This window comes from Vulpes lagopus, chromosome 2 (assembly GCF_018345385.1).
Source record: "Vulpes lagopus strain Blue_001 chromosome 2, ASM1834538v1, whole genome shotgun sequence".
NCBI classification, from domain to species: domain Eukaryota; kingdom Metazoa; phylum Chordata; class Mammalia; order Carnivora; family Canidae; genus Vulpes; species Vulpes lagopus.
In genome coordinates this window covers 109076462-109088641 of record NC_054825.1, presented here as the reverse complement: position 1 = coordinate 109088641, position 12180 = coordinate 109076462, and the positions used below count along the sequence as shown (strand labels likewise).

The following is a 12180-nucleotide window of genomic DNA, read 5'->3' as shown; positions in this document are numbered from 1 at the left end:
ATTTAAGAAGCTATCAGCCTTCTATACAGTCCTGTCTATATGAGAGGAAGCAAGGACTGGCTCCTTTCAAACCTGTAATTTATGAGTTTATTCAAACCTGCCAAATTGCTTTAAGTAAACGCCTCTCACATTTGAAAATTCCCATGGCAACTCATTTTAGTTTGGCAGACAAGCAGACCCAAATTCAATCCTTTTATCCTGCAGCTAAACCATTACAATAGTAATTCTGCTCTGACACTCTGAAGAGACTGCTAATTACTGTACTCTGGGTCCCTAGACAGATTTCCCATTCAGATTAAAATGGTTGTGCATGGCAGAAAACAGTAGCAACACCTTTCTTTACATGAGAGAGATGCTCTCTCATATTACAGCTCTATCAAGGGCCAAGTGCATCATAGTGAGATGTCTTTTAATGTATTTAATACTCCACCTTCTCTCCCAATAAAATGAAAAGGTGGACAACAGACTTCAATGAGTGACACTATGGTCAAGAACTAAATGTAGTACTATCAGTTCATTAACAACCCAGTTAAAAACCTTTAACTCCAAGATAAGACTACTCCATCTCCAGAGTCATTCTCTCTCTTGACTTATTTTCAGGTTATAATTAATACACAGTTAACTATGAGCTGAATGCATATAGCATTAGAAAAAAGACAATCTTTGGGTACCATGAAAAGCAAACTTTCAAAAATTCTGTGATGGATCCTTTTGTCTCTACCACGCTCCCAAATTTTGGTAACATCTGTAGTTTTTTTTTTTTTTTAAGTGAATTACTTTTGAAAATTTTTCCAATTTCGTAATATTCCTTGAAATAACTGGAAGCAAAATATTTCAAAATCCTCATCTGGAAACTTGTCAGAATCTATTACACATTAGATCAATTATTTAGTTTAATATTACTGAGCTCTATGTATATAAATGGTTTACTAAAGGAATAAGCTATATTATATCCAAAATTGATTCATGTTCAAGTTCTCAAATACTTATATGCAAACTTAAAGAAAAAGTAAAAGAACAAACATACATGATTATCTCCATCATAAAGTTAAAAGCTGAAATGTTAAAAAGTGAAATGAACACTTTATGACCTGTCTGAAACTGGTGGCAGCATATTTGTATGCCAAAGTCTGTCTTAAATTATGAAACGATGTAAACTTCAGCTGCCTGAAAACATTTCTCTAATACAGGCTGGTGTGCTCATTTAGTTTAGTCTTTCTGTTTAGTATTTTACTTCTGTAACACAAATCTTTACATCTGTTCCTATTTAAAGGGAAGAAAAAAGTATAGTGAGAAAGGGTATTTGGCTAGATATCCCTCACCTTTCTGAGTCTTCATATCCACATAAGTCCAGCACAATATCCTCCCAAATTCTACTATTCTAGTGTTTTTGAGGTTCCTTCAAAGAAGATTAGAAAACATCATAGGATACGTATCCATATAAGGTCTTAGCTAATGACAAGAAATAGTTATTTTCCAACTAACTGGAATGAGAACTGAAAGAGGGATGGTATCTGATAGCTGAGAAAATAGATGTATTCACATAGTGAAGGAGTTAAGAGGGAGGGAGGGAGGGAGAGGGAGTGGGAGAGAGATGGAGGGAGAGCTAGATGGAGGCGGGGAGAGAGATGGAGAGAAGGCCATGGAGGGGGGAGAGAGAGAGATGGAGAGAAAGAGGGAGAATGGATAAAGGAGAGAGGGGGAGAAAGAGAGAAAAAGATGGAGGGGGTACAGGGAGAGAGGTAGGGAGGGAGAGGAAGAAACAGGAACAAGGAAACAGACTTTTTATACATAATGTTACTTTTTAGTAACATTAAGAGATGTTTTCATAATCTTCTTGTTTATTATGACACTGTAATCAAAAGCCTATAAAGTAAGACTGTGGGCTAGCATGGAGGGTACATTTTGTAGGTAAGGAACAGAATTACTTTCTTCATGTGTGGTGCCTCCTGTGACCAAAAATTGAGCTGTAATTGTCACAGCCAATGATACAGTTTAGGTAACCAGTCTATACAACATGTATCAGGAAAAATGGTTAATAACACGAGAAAATTGAGTATTTTCAATCACCTTCACCTAAACAACATGTACCAAACAACACAAACTCAACTATTGCAAAATAAACATGTTTTTAAAGTGTATGTGGGATATTCATCCATACCATATGCTGGACTATAAAGAGTCCTAATTAGATTTAAAAAGACTATAAAGCCTTATAAAATACTTTCTCAGAGAAGAAAAAAATTAAATTAGAAATCAGGCACAGTAAAATAAATAGAAAACTCCCAAATATTTAGAAACATCTGAAAATAACCTATCGGTCAAATTAGAAATTATCAAGGCAAGTAAAAAATAAATTGTAATAAAAAACAACATAATGTTACATTGTGGAAGCAGCTAAAGCATTATAGAAAGAATTTTGCATCTTTAAGACAGTAGAAAGTAGAAGAGAAAAAAAAAAATCAACAAAACCAAAAGCTGGTCCTTAGAAAATATCAATAAAATTACTAAAGCTCTAAAACTAGAATGATCAAGAAAATCAGAAAGAATCATATATTGCTAATATAATGAATGAAAAAAAAAAACACTATCTCAGATCCTATAGACCTTAAAAAGATAAAAAGGGAAAAACTTCATGACAAAAACTTAAACTTAGATGACAAGGACAAATTCCTTAAAAAAATATAAAAATCCAGAATACAAGTTTCATGTTTATGAATAAAACTGAACTTGTAATTAAAAGCCTCCCACAAAATCAAGAAAAATTAAAAAGCAAGCTACAGATCAGAATAATGGATAAAAAATTTATTCCCAAAATATATGAAGAATTGTTAGAACCAACAAAAAGACAAGTCAATGAAAAGACAAAGATTTAAACAGATACTTTACCAAAGAAGATACATAAATAGTCAAGAAGAACATGGAAAGACGCTTGAGATCATTTGTGTTTGAAGAAATGAAAATTAAATTAGAACAGGTGAAAGGATAAACTGGTTTTGAAATATTATCAACAAATAGGTAGTGTCCACTGATACATGCAACAGCATGAATAACTTCAAAAAACTTTCATGCCATGCTACATGAAAAAAAAGGCATCTATAGGGGTGCCTTGGTGGCTCAGTCTGTTAAGCTTCTGCCTTCACCTCAGGTCATGATCCCAGGGTCCTGTGATGGAGCTCTGTAGGCTCCCTGCTCAGCAGGGGGTCTGTCTACTTCTCCCTCTCTCCCTGCTCCTCCCTCTGCTTGTGCTCTTTCTCTCTCAACGACATATATAATTTTTATTGGTCAAACATCTGTCAATAAAGCTGGGGAAAAAGAAAGTTTTGAGACCATTAAAAAAGGGGTGGGGAGAACTAACCCCAGGAGTTGCCTAGAGGCAGTGGGAGCAGGTGGTTAATTGATGGCAAAGGGGAGAATGAAATATTGACTATGGGTATACAGTTATCAGAATTCACACTATATACTTTAAATGAGTGCGTTTTAATTTATGTGTAATAAGAAGCAGAAAAAAACCTGAAGTTTCTTCCCTTCAACTCTTCAAATGACTATTCTTCAGCATTGAAAAACAGCTCAATTGTATTTACATCAGATCCAGGAACTGCCATATTCTTTCTTAAACATCTATCTCTAGAACACTAGATGTGACTGTACTCCCAAAATAAAGATTTGAGTGTCAATTAAATTTGGAAATGGTTCCTACCAGAGCTTCGCATACTTACTAGCATATTAAAGGCTTCCTTTACCTGGAGTACTTATGAAAAATGCCTCATGAAATACAGTTAGGGAAATATCACTGCCCTAAATATTAAGGATCTTGCTTTAAATAATTTGCTGTATCCTAGTACCCTAAAACCATCAACCTGGAATAACTATTTGTTAATCTGAAAAGAATACTAGAATATTCTGCACTTGGGTACCCAACAATTATCTCAAACCTACTAGATCTAAAACGGAGCTCCTGACACAATCTCTTCAAAGCCTGTTCCTACTGAAGTCTTCTCTATCAAGGTAACAGCAATTACATTCTTCCAGTTGTTCAGTATACAGCCCTTGCTGTCATCCCTGACTCCTTGCTTTTTAACGTCCCACAGACCATCCATTAGCAAATGTTGCCAGCTCCACTTTAAAGATACACTCAGAATCAGGCCATACTTTACCTCTACAACTATCTTGGCCCAATCCATCATCTCTCCTGTGGATTAATGCAATAGTCCATGAACTGACAAATTCTTTCTATAATGAGACAGTAAATGCCTTTTTTGGGGCATATGGTCTTTGCTGCAGATACTCAACTTATTACTGAAGCACAAAAGCAGCCACAGACAATATGTCAATGAGTAAGCAAGGTTGTATTTCAATAAAACTTTTTTTTTTTTTTTAATTTTATTTATTTATGATAGTCATACAGAGAGAAAGAGAGAGGCAGAGACACAGGCGGAGGGAGAAGCAGGCTCCATGCGCCGGGAACCTGATGTGGGATTCGATCCTGGGTCTCCAGGATCGCGCCCTGGGCCAAAGGCAGGCGCCAAACTGCTGCGCCACCCAGGGATCCCTCAATAAAACTTTTTTAATGGACAATGAAATTTGAATTTCATACAATTTTCACATTTCATGAAGTCTTCTTCTGATTTTCCCCAGCCACTAAAAAAATGCAAATACCATTCTTAGTTTATGGGTTATTGAAACACAGGTGGGAAGTTGGATTTGGCCAATGAGCCATAATTTGCAGGCTCCTATCAGAGGTTCCTTTCTTCCACTCCTGTACTCTTTACTGTTTTAAACAGAGCAGGTCAAGTAATTCTTGAAAAATATTACTCATATCATGTCATTCCTCTCTCAAACTCCTCTAATGGTTTCACCTATCCTAGTCCAAAAATAACAGACCCTCATGAGTCCTTAAAATAATAGACAGTAACTGATCTATGCTCATTTCCTAATATGTACATGAGAATATTAAAACCAAATTAATTAGAAACAGGTTTATTGTTTTATAAAAGACAAATGAAGTGAAAATCTGTAACATATTATAATATCACTATAGTAATTATAAAGGAAATGAAAATACCTGATGACAGAACTGGTATATGAGTAAATTAATACAAGCTTTCTCTAAGGATCAAATATATGTTAAAGTGATTTGAAAAGCTATATATAATTTTATGTACTTATATATAAGCATATTAAGTAAATGCTAAGAATATAAGAAGAAATTCAGCCAAGAAATTTAACAGCCCGGTTTACTTTGATGGGATCACAGAAAGATATGAGAATTATGATGTGTATAAGAACAAGCATTAAAAAAAAAAAAGAACAAGCATTAAAATGTCACTTGAAGAAAGCTTCCTAATTACAATAAAGAAGTTCTATGTATATGTTTAACAATCTAAGGTTTACATATATAAGAACTAAATAATTTAAACTATCATTTAACTATAAAATAATAATTCATCATAAGGGATAACTATATTAAATTAGTAACTATAAAATTTCAATTAAAAAAACCCAAAAATTTGTAGAAAAACAAATAATAGTGTCACTTCACAATAAGGCTTATACCAAAAAAATAATCAACATATCCTGTCTTAAATACAGAGCAAAAATTAGTAAATAATCCATATTGTAAAATTCCATATGAATCATTAAAACTACTTTTTTTCCTACTCAATTATCTTTAATATAATAAAGTCAGAAATCACAATTCCCTAAATAATTCCTTACAGGGTACACTTAAAATAAGAAGGCTGTCACTGTATTAAATCTTGTCACACACAATGCACTGTTTCTTCCTATAAAGCCTCTGCTTCACATTCTATCTACATACTTAGCAGAATTCTACTGGTCGGTCTGAAGATACCCTCTGATCATCATTTTAGAAAATGTGATTTTCTTTTTCTTGCTTATTTTCTTCTATTCCAAGTTTGTACTTCAAAATTCTTTCTCCCATTTTTAAAATAACTTATAAAGAAAAAAAATTACACATGTGGAAATTAAACTTTATAGTTACACAGAACTACCCAAAATTCTAAAATTGTGTCATTAACATTTTCCTTCTCTGACTTTATGCGTCTTCACAACTACCTGTTTACAACTTCCTCACTTTACAAGTTTCATACCAGACAGCTCACCTGATGCCCTAACTCACAGATGCCAGTATAGAACTTGAATTTTATTCTAAGTGAAATGGCTAAGTCATGCCTTTAATATGATTTATGAATCATTTTTAAAATCACTCTTATTAACTTATGGGAGAATTAATTAAACAGAATAAGACTAACAATGGGAAGAGAGATTACTTCAGCTGGGCGGCAGGAATACAGGTGCTCAAGAAATACTTCGAGGGTAGATTTGTATTAGCAATAGGTCTCTGCCCAAAGATCACCTAAATCCCCAAAGATCTGCAATGTCAGGACACTGTTATATAGTCCTTTTTTTTTTTTTTTAATCAGTGTGTATAGATGAAAATTTTCACAAAAGATCACCCTGTAATTACAGCAGTATAGTAAAGGCCAAAGGAATCTGAAGCAGTATAGTGGAGATTTATTGAAGTGAGATTCAAACAACAGAATGGATTACTTAAAATAGAAAGATATATTTAGTAGATATTTGGTGGTAACAGACTTGTCAGATAAAAACATTATATATAACCAGAGAACCTATTCTTCTCTAGTTAGGCACCGTTTGCTTTGTGATTTAAAAACAAAAGAGATTTAAATAAACTGTTAAAATCAAAGAAATATCTGAATTAAAAACAGTATTATTTCCAAAGTAAACAAGTTCTCTATGTAAGATGCTATCAGATTCTACTAATGAATCACGTGTGAATCCTCTCAACCCTTTACTTTTGCAGTGAAATAAGAATTTTAAACTATTTCTTGGAAACAAAATTACCAAGTTCTCTAACAATGCTAAGGTTTCTCCATGAGATTGTTAGAAAAATGGGAAGAGAGAACCTATTTCATAAGGCTGTTCTGAAACCCAACTTGATTTAAAGGATTTGGACTGGGACGTCTGGGTGGCTCAGTGGTTGAGCATCAGCCTTTGGCTCAGGGCGTAGTCCTGGAGTCCCAGGACTGAGTGCCACATCAGGCTCCCTATATGGAGCCTACTTTTCCCTCTGCCTGTGTCTCTGCCTCTCTCTCTGTGTCTCTCATGAATAAATATATAAACACTTTTTAAAAAATTAAAAAAGGTTTTGGATTGATTTACTGAACATTTAGTGGTGTGTAGAGTTATGTGAATTAATGGGGACACATTAAAATAACCAAAATCTTTAGAAAAATTAGAACCCTGTCACATGGAATACAAGTACAACCTTTACCCATATTTTATTACATTTTAATTATGAAATTTCAGATAAAGCAAAAAAGTCTCTGCTCTCCACTCTCTACTCCCCCCCAGGTCCCTCAAGCCAGGGATAGATCTTTTACTAAATAACATTAAACAAAATGGGCAAAAAACATGCAACTCTTTCTACATCTACTTTCTACATCTACTTCTTTCCAAAAATCAACTTCGTCTACATGGTTAGGTAAGAAACATATATACTGAAATAATACAAAGACAATTTCACACTTTACCTAAAATTTATTTTGTAAATGAAAATGTAATCTTGACTCCTATTCCCCATGGAAACAATATGAAACTGTGTACCTGTTCAAGGTAAAGGTAAGAATATAGTTTTTTGTTACAAAACTATCGATAATATCACACAGTCGCTTAATATAAAAACCTAAAAAACCTATGATAATTATTTTATTCACATTTTTGTAATTAAAGAGTTTATTATAATTATTTTTAAACTACTAGGAAAGCAAAGATTTAAGACTTAGGTTAATACCCAAGGCTTTAGACTGTGTTGAGAAACAGTCATTTCATACAACAATGGCAAGACTGTGAATTGGTAGAAATTTTCTGGAAGGCAATTCAGAGACTGTAATATGAATGAAGTATTAAAATTTAAAATGCAATGGCCACCTGGGTGGCTCGGTTGGTTAAGCATCTGCCTTCAGCTCAGTTCATGAAACCAGGGTCCTGAAATCAAGCCCTGCATCTGGCTCCCTGTTCAGTGGGGAGTCTGCTTCTTCTGCTTTCCCTCCCCCACTACTCCCTAACTCATGCTCGCTCTCTCTTAATACTCAGGGCTCAGTCCCCAGATTAATTCTTTACCTTTATCCAATTCTTAGATGATAGCATCCAGCCTCCTGGCTCTAGAAGCTTTTGATATGATGACAACTTCAAACTTGACATATTCTGGGCCCATCTATTGTTGGGCCCAGATTGTTATAACTAAATGCCCAATTAACATTTGCTAGGTCAATTTTTACACTTTTGAAGCCGATTTCTTGACTTCCCTCTCAAACCTGTTCCTCTAACAATATGAAGAGGAGAAAAAGTCCAATTGCTCAGGGTAAAAACCTTGAAGTCTTCACATATACACAACACCCAATCCATCAAAATTCCTGCCAGCTTTACCTTGAAAATAAATCCCTAATCTACTACTAGTCAGCCCCTTCAAACCTAGTCCACACTCCTTTCACCTCATTCATGAAATATAAATGCTTCTGCATTGGTCTTTCTGCTTTCTCCATCGCCTTCAAAGTGTGTCTGTTCTCTATTCAGAATGATTCTTTAAAACACAAATTAGACCATGTTATTCCTCTCCTCAAATTCCTCCAAGAGCTTCTTATGTCAGACTAAAATCTAATATCCTTATTTTGGCCTATAGGCCTCTGTAACTGCCATTTCCCCATTTCCCCAACTTCACCTCCCACCACTCTCTCACCTGCTCAATAAGCTCCTCATTGGACCCCATTTGACACACCTCAAAAATGTCTCTAGGCATCATCACACTTGTTCTCTTTGTTTAGAAACCCTAGGATATCTAAATGATTGCACCACATGTCAATTAGGTTTTCTTTTTTCCCAAATGTGATCTTCTGAGAGAGGCATTCCCTAATCATCTCACATAAAATAGTATTTCCTTAATCCATGGCTCCCGATTTCCTGCTTTATTTTTCTTCACATTTTAGCACAACCTACTATAGTATGTGTATGTGTGTACATGTGTGTGTGTATATCTTATTGTCAGTAATCCAAGCTGCCCCCTCCCCTCAACCAGAAGGTAAGCTTCAAGATGGCGGGCACTTTGTTAGCTTTATTTACTCTTTCTGTATCCTCCACAGCTGACATAGTAAATGCACACAATGAACATTTATTGAATGAATTCAAAGGTCCAGGAAGGAGAAGAAAGGTTCAAGAAATCAAATAAATACAGAATGATTCAGTCTGTGGCTCTAGCAGGGAATGTTTGTGTATGTATGTGTACTTTAGATTTGGGGAAGAGTGAAAAATGAAGCCTGGAAGATAATCTACAGAAATCATGAAGGAAACTGTACACATTCAAGAATTCTCCATTCTCCTCTTGGAGTTAAGAGGGAACCACCAAAAGGGTTTTTTAAGCAGAGTAAGGTTATGAATAGACTGCAATGTAAGGATGGGTCTATGGAGTCCAAAACTATAAGTACAAATGCTGGCTGTGGGGTTTTGAGTAACTGGCTTGAGATAAGGGTAAAGAAAATGAAGGCAAAAGGAAGTGAGCATAGCTGAGGGATGGAGGAAGTAAACCTGACTGAATTTGGCATTTTTCTGGACACTTGATAACGGCTAGAGACTCCAAATGACATATAAGATTTAGAGACAGGAAAGGCAAAACTGCAAAGTACTGTTAATGGCAATGATAAATAAGCATTTGAGAATGAAATGGTCAACAAAACAAAATTCCAAGTGTCACTATTCTCAAGATAAATTTTGAGATATGAAAACCACAGAAATGTTTCAAAACGTCTTCATGTAATATAAGAATTAAAAAGATCTATTGGCAGCTCACTGGAGGGCCAACCTAGAGTTAGACAAAACATAAATGCTGATAAGAAATGTGTTGTCTTTCACGCAGTGATTCTGACAACCCTTAGTCAAATCCCACTGAGTTAGGGCAATAATTCTGTTCTGCAATTCTGAATCTGAGGGCATCTTAAATAATACATTTCTAAATAACTGCTAGTGTCCCTATCATTCCCTTTATAACTCTTACACAAACAGGAAAAAATAAATCAGACTTAACCAATTCATTTATGTATGAATTTTCTTCAGAAAATCATGGTGGGTCCATACTTTCAGTCCAAAAATACTGTTTTGAAAATATTTAATGATAAACTAAAGGATTCTGTAAGGAGCCTTACAGTGAATTTTTTTATAAGGGTCAAATCAATTTACGTAAAAAGAATAATGAGTTGAGAAGGAGCTTGTATTTTTCTCCAATCCTGAATTAATGCATTCATTTTATAATCAGCACTTGGAAAGAGCAGTATGTGAACCTACACAATTATAGAACAATATTATTTAGACAGTGTCAAAAAGCTATAGCAAACGTCTATGAAATAGTTCTGTGGTAGGCATTATGCTAAGCACTCTCCATGTATCATCTAATTTCATAATAACTACATGAGAGTTCAGTGATGTTCCCAATCACTGACTGTGATGTTTCCAATGAGGAAAGGGAGACAGTAAAAAGCCACAAACGATGGGATTCGAATCCAGAAGTCAGCTCTCAAATAAATGCTTTGTTTCCCTACAACCTATAAGTAAAAACCCAAATCACTTGATTCTTCAGGATTGTAAAGCTTATGTTTTATTTAAACCTTTGCTTATCAGGGCACCATCACCAGAAATGTTTAATAATGTTGAGTTTAATAAAAATAAATTCCCTGACATAGCAGCCATGTTACAATACGCATATCTGACAAAATGGATAGGATTAAGAAATTCTATAAGGTTAAATTACTTTATTGAATGTATACACCTTCAAGTATTTTTACTCTACAATTTGTAATTCTGAGAGAGTTGTATTACTTCAGCGGTAGTAATTAGTAACAACTCTAAAAAAGTTTCAATAGGAGACAGATTTTATCACCAAAAGTGCTCTTTTCCTTTGAAATATAAATTGTATGAACTTTTTAAAAAATGTCTCCCGTTTTTTTTTAAACCACTACCACCTATTCTATTGTCTATTCAAAGACAATCTTAGAAGTCATTTACTCCAATTCTCATTTTGTAAATGAGGAAATAGAAATTTACTCTTTCTGAAAGAAACATAGCTTATTAGTAACTAGTAAGCTAGTTACTTAACACAACTTTTACATGATGCTCTTTCCCAGGTTAATAACTTTTAAAACTAAAGTAGTTCACAGAATGGCTGGAATAAACTAATAAATCAGTAAGAATTTTAATTATCAGACGACTGGTCTAATTTACTGTATTAGGTGAACTTATTTACTTAGTATTATGTGAGGTGAGCATTTTCATCTATATATATAGCAATAAAATAATGTTAAATAACTTTTTTCTGGTCACGGGACGAACAGTCCAGTATACTTAAAAAAAAAAAAAAAGGCCCTTTATTATATAGCTTTTCAAAACTGTACAATTATTAAGGAAAAGGAGGAAAATTATATGGGTTAATAGTATAAAACTATACATTTTAGTTTATAATTTGTTTATATTCTTTATAAGATCTAAATGAACAACATCTTTGTGGAATTCTTTTCTTCTAAGTAGTTAATTTTATCCCATAAATTGGAAATGTTTATAGCTTCTAAGTTTATAGAATAGATTATTTGGGGAATAAAGAATAACAGATGCCATACTTATTTATGTAAATTTCAGTAAGTTTTTGTTTGACAGAATACTAAGAATATTCCTAATTTTTCAGTAGCAAGTTATGGTTCACATTTCTATCATTTTTACCAACAAAAAAATATTTTTAAAAAGATTTTGAAAACCAATCATTTATTTGTCATTTTCCATTGAAAAATACAATACTCTGGGAGTGCGTGCAACCATCATTTCTAAATGAGGAGTTACTAAAGGGTTATGTAATAAGAAAAGACAAGGATGGTGCTGGGCAGGGAGGGAAAGATGGATGATGGAATAGTGGGACGACGAGAACAAAGGTATTTGGGGTCATTCCTTTATGAGACATCACCTCCAAAATTACTTTCAGTGTTTTAGCTAAGACCCCTAAATATGAACTTTAATAGTTTTTAGTATCTTATAAAAAAACATTAAATGAGTTGAAGTGTGAAAAGTGCTCGAGATGATATCTAATGAATCCACAAAAGTTAG

At 34.0% G+C, this 12180-nt stretch overlaps 1 protein-coding gene across 9 annotated transcripts in view; it reads right to left on the bottom strand.

Annotated features, from left to right (window-relative positions):
• The window catches only part of QKI (QKI, KH domain containing RNA binding), a 162102-nt gene that overhangs the window by 34277 nt on the left and 115645 nt on the right, over positions 1-12180 (bottom strand). The window lies entirely within an intron of this gene.